Source organism: Teleopsis dalmanni, chromosome 2, assembly GCF_002237135.1.
Source record: "Teleopsis dalmanni isolate 2A chromosome 2, ASM223713v2, whole genome shotgun sequence".
Taxonomy (NCBI): domain Eukaryota; kingdom Metazoa; phylum Arthropoda; class Insecta; order Diptera; family Diopsidae; genus Teleopsis; species Teleopsis dalmanni.
In genome coordinates this window covers 112,407,338-112,413,158 of record NC_051847.1, presented here as the reverse complement: position 1 = coordinate 112,413,158, position 5,821 = coordinate 112,407,338, and positions in this window count along the sequence as shown.

The window sequence follows — 5,821 nt, the reverse complement described above, 5'->3', positions numbered from 1 at the left end:
AAATCTGCGTGGACGTGTGTTATACAATTGTGTGACAATACTAACATTTACGTTTTTCAATGTTACTGGTCAAGACCACTTCAAACTATAGTAAATATTCAGTATCACGTTTCTTATGCATATACACATAAAGATTCCAATAGTGCACAGAGATTGGTAAGCCTTAAACCTTACAAGAACATATTAATAATGAGAAGACTAAGAAGGTTGGTTTGGCTGGGTTTAGTGGCGTCACAGCTACTTTATCTCTCCAAGTAGCGCATAGACGTCGTTTTTGTTACCATACAATTGGTCATGAAAATCTAAGTTTTAAGATTTTTCAAAGGTTTTCTAAAAACGATTTCATTTGAAAAAAAAAAAAAAAAAATAACAGATTCTATATCATTTTGAAGTTCCAGAACTTTATGAATTAATTTTAATATAAATCAATTATTAAATGCTTTTATTGCAATATATGTATGTCGAGTGAACTCGTTCATTGGAAAAAGCTTATATATTTCAATAACGATTAATACATAATATAATACGGTATGTTTATATTCATAGTATATGTATATATAATATAGTCATTTCACGTTAAATAAAAACAAACCTCATTCTCATCACGCAATATGCCGACTACTTGCAAAAACATACGCTCGGCATCATTTTTTGGATCATAATTCGAGTACGTATCATCCACCAGTGTAATATTACCACAATAGAAATTTTCCTCAGTAAAGGACTCGTCCAAGTCCTCAATAGAAATAGCAAAACTAGTATCATCAGCATTCTGTGTGACATCATCAACCACATCCTCATCTACATCAATTGTGACACGCGGCTTGCATAATTGCCTATGTCGCGGCATTAACATGTCTGCACTGTCAGCAGCCGGCTGTTGAGATTCCTCACCACTGCTACTGTTACGGCTGTTACGGCTGTTGCTGCCGTTACTGCCGCTGCTGGCGGTGCTGCTCAGTTGCGAATAACTTAAACTTAATTGACTGCTCTCGGCCGCCGATGTTCGACTACACTCTTGTTCTAGTTCAGTGCCACCAGTGCCGCTATCACCACTCTGTGAACTTGTTGAATGCTTGTGTTGTTGCCGTTGATGTTGTTGTTGTTGTTGTTGTTGCTGTTGCTGTTGCATGATGTTGGATGTAGCTGCCTTCGTTGCTTCGTTGTCAGTACTATTCTCATTTGTATGAAATGCTATTGCAAAATCATGCGTTTCACAACGACTGCCAGCACCGCTGCTACTACTGCTACGACTGCGCCTTTTCAAGGATTTGAAGGGCGAAAGAAATCGTCGCCTCGTATTCAAATTTGGTGTTAATGTTTGCACTGTGGCGAGTGTGTGTGGTGGTCGCATGTAACGTTCGAGTGACCTTGACTTTATGGCATCACTGCAGCTACTGTTGCTGTCAGTAAACACACCAGTTGTGTTGAGTTGTTGTTGTTGCTTGTATTTTTTATTCTTGTTGCTGTGTGTGTTGTTGTTACTGCTGCCGCCGCTACTGCTGCAGTAGTCGTTGTGGCTTCCAGCATTTCTATATAATTTCGTATCTAAATCAAGTAATTGTTCTCCGCCCATTACGTGTGAGTTCTGTATGATGTTGTGAGTGTGAGTGTGAGTATGAGTCGTATGATTATAATTGTTAATGGCATCAATCGAAGATGCTTCTGTGGTTGTTGTTGTAGTTGCAAATAAACGCATCTTTTGCAGCAGTTAATTACGTTTGATGTTCTTTGTTTTTCGTTTTATCTTTTTTTGTGGTTATTGAGTCTTTGAGTTAAGTTGGCGCTCTGTAATTTAGCGCCACTTAAGGTTCGCTTATCTTTTGCACTGCAAACTTGTTTATATCTTAAGTCACATATTTTTTAACACTTTTGCTTTAAGTTCTTTTTTAAAAAAAAATTCCATTGCAATTTTAATTTAAAACTTTGGCTTGTTACATTTGGTTAAAGTCATGTTTTATTGTATATGTACCTATAAGATACATATTTACTTAATTTATTGTTTGGCGTTTTAACTGTGATACAAGTTTAAAAGTTGAATTAATCTACATAATAATTGAGTATAATTATATATTTACTTGGTCTCACTTGAATATCGTTGTTACATAACATAATATCTTGGAAAACCTTTTCTTAAGATACATTAAGTAACACATTGTAAAATGGATATGAACCATTTGCTTGTAATTTGCTTGTAAGTGTCCAAAATACAAATTGGAACAATAAATCAATATGTTTGTGTAAAAATATTTTACTTTATTTTTATCTTTCCCATGTTAACAAAAAACTTCAAGTATAAGTGTAACCAGATACAAACCACAAAGTAACTAATTAGAGACTCGTTACGACGTATGTGGAGGTAGGAAACCGTTAAGAATGTCATTACCTTTTCAGTTGCGGTTATGTTGTGCTAACCATAATTTTTCAAATAGAATTTTAATGAGTTCTACGTCGTGGAGCACAAAATTTGAGATTTTGTCAGATCGTAAGTAGCTGAGAGTTTTACTACTTTTTGGGTACTTTAATTTATATCCATCGACTGTGGTAAGTAAGCATGGAAGATGGGAGTAGCGCATAGCTAAGCTCATTGCCAGCGACAGTGTCGTCTGCAATTTTCCTCAATTAACAAAATGACATTACAACTTTAACCGGATAATATCAATTAAAATCTGAGGTTAAAGACAATACAGAAAACTGGAGGAAATTAAATAATAAACAAATATGAAGCAAAGTGCGAAAAAATTGTTGTTCAGTAAATAAAATGCGCTTAACTATTCCAAAAACTTAATGAAAATAATAATAAAATTTATGAAATTTTATATAAACAATTCTGATGATACAAACAAATACAGAAAAATTGAGAAAAAGCTCAACAACTTTGTGAGGGGGGAACAGAGAAATTGACATATCAAACACTTGATCATTGTACATTTATAAACAATGAATGAAGTTTAGCATATATTATTATAACTTCAAATCTGTCTGAATGAACTGCCGCTAACTCAAACTCTAAAATTTTTGAACAGGTGGCAACTCTACGTTTATATTTTGCCTAATGACGACAGATTTTATTATTAACAAACGCGCCAAAATTTGAAAATCTGTTTGTTTATGATGAAACATGGTCAGAAAACTACAAGTAGTTATTGTTAAAGGCGACCAACTTAAGTGACTAAATCTTTCATGGCTCGAAACAAATCATATATTGACCAAACGGATAGTGAAGCGAAATGCTATGGAAGCTACGGAAGCTCAGCTATGGAAGACAAATACTTGCACAACTGAACATATCAAAAACTATCACATAAAGAATAGATAAAAGGACATAAAGTAACACAAAAATGGAAATATATGTATGACCATAAGTAGAAAAGAGACCATCGGTAGGGTTGGTTTAGGTAGCTAGTGAGCGCAACGGTCGGTAATCGCTCTTTGTTAAAATTGGATCGTGGCGTTAAAATCATTGAGAACGTCTCTCGCGAAAAAGCTTTGGATGGTGCTTTGATAATATTTCGTTGAGAGTGTGAGGACGTTTCAAAGAAATTCTGCACCGTCTTCACAGTTACTAAATGGAAACCTATTCCATTTTCGGTATGAGGTTACAAATTAAGGCAAGCACAAAAAAGATATGAGAGAGTTCATGTGCCGAAGAAATTTCAAATATAATGTAATTTTACTGAAATACAATGTTTGGAAAAATTGCAGTTCAATTGGGCTTCCCTGTTGACATACCATACTTACATGAATGTGTATTGTAGGTAAAACTGAAAAGAATGCGTATGAATAGCGTACATGGAGTTCGTTAAATCAACGTAAACTGGTACAACTGAGTTTTATGAAGTATGTGTTATTAGCATTTTGAAAGAACAATACATTCACATTTTTTTATTGCGGTCATATGGTAGACTTTTTCACGCATAGATGTTAATGACTGCAACGTTAAGTACAGTACTTAAAGCATTTAAATTGATATGATAATTTATGGATTTAGTTCCCATGACGTGAAAGAGACTATTTCGATAGTGTGTTGACAAATGCTTACATTTGTAACACTACTTTTTTATTAGAAAGGAACTGTTTACATTCAATTATAAGCTTCACTAGTATGAAAAGTTAACAACTCTATTCAGTGATTAAGTGAGAGTAGATACTTCACTATTTTATTAGGAATTCAAATATGTATGTATGAAATCAATTCTTTATTTCAACTTCTGGGAACTTTATTTTTTTTACATTATTTATTATACATAGCAGGAAATTTCGAAAAAGGCATAACATGTGGATTTATAATCTAGGAGAGAAAGGATAGTTAATATATATCCTAAGCAACAAATTGTCATCGTGAGACACATATGTTAAGTAAAACCAATTGATAGAGAAAATTAGATGCTGAGAATGAATATATCAGAAAAATGGAAAATAAAATTTTGACAGCTCGGTTGCTTCGCTAGATTTGTGATAAAAAAATTAAGATAACAATATCCTTGCACATTTTCATAAAGCCCTATTATGCATTCCATATACCAAATACGCAGTTGTTATGCGTTCTCCTACGACGTACTAAGATCAAAATCTTCATAACCATCATAACAATTTTACTCTTTGGTTTGGAGACTGGAACTTCGCATTATGCATTCGATGTAAATTCTAAATATATATTTATATTTATATATAAATAAGTACTAAAATCACACACATAATATTTTCTGGTCAAGAATTATCTTCAAATAATCTGTGAAAATCGAGATCAGAACACAAAAATTGATCCTCTTACAAAAGAGGCCACAAGAGTACAAAACTGTACTCTTTATGGCCGTCTTAAAGAACTAGTAGATCTAGTCATCCTCGAATCCTCGCGAATTTTGGTAAGATGAGCTGTATTCCTAGTAGATAAATATTTGTAGAAATAGGAATCAAGTATTTTGAATTGAATGCAATGACTTATCGTTTCATGTGCTCGTTTTAAAAAAGCATGAAATTACAATTTAACTGAAAAATTGAATTTCAAAAAAAAAGTTGTTGCATCGATATGTATTGTTCTTGAGTCAGTAGGAGAAATGAAAACAAAAAAAAAATTACTAAATAATACGAAGATAAATATGATAATAAAATACATTTGATTATTTTGCATTGCGTATTATAGACTCAATGATACTCAACAGTTCTGAGAAAGAAAAATATTGCCGTGTGAGATTTCAAGACTTTAAGGGCTCTGAATTTAGTAGTTACTCCAACTGTCTATAATAGTAATTACGATTACCATAGGTCTTAATTAAGGAGAAGAAGGAAAAGTCTTTAAATCTCATAACACAATATTTTGTCAACAACTCAAGACGTTAAATAAAATTAAGTTAAGATACACAGTAATCAACTGCCGCATAAAAATCGAGGTTGTCAGTCAAATTTTGAAAGATCATGAGAAGAAACTATTATGGTTGCGCTACTATAGGTATAATGGCATAAGTTTTTCTCTCGTTTTTTAATGTGGACTTTATCCAGATGATATTGTTAGTAGGTCATAATGATTACTTGCGAATAGGTTCATAGATCTTGGAGTAATGTAAATACGTTGATAAAAATTAAATTGTGTTTAATATTTATATTTTTTAATGACCTAACAATCATAAAGTCTTAATTTTGTTTTAGGTCGTTATATGACTAATATTGAAAATATCTTGAAGGGGAATTTGTGGAACGCAGAGGAATTTTTAACACACGCAAAATGCATACAAATGAGTTGGTTGTCGGTTACATGGTAACCGTAAAAATCTACAGAATTATGTTAATTTCCAAGCTTAAAAAATTACATTAAAAATATAAA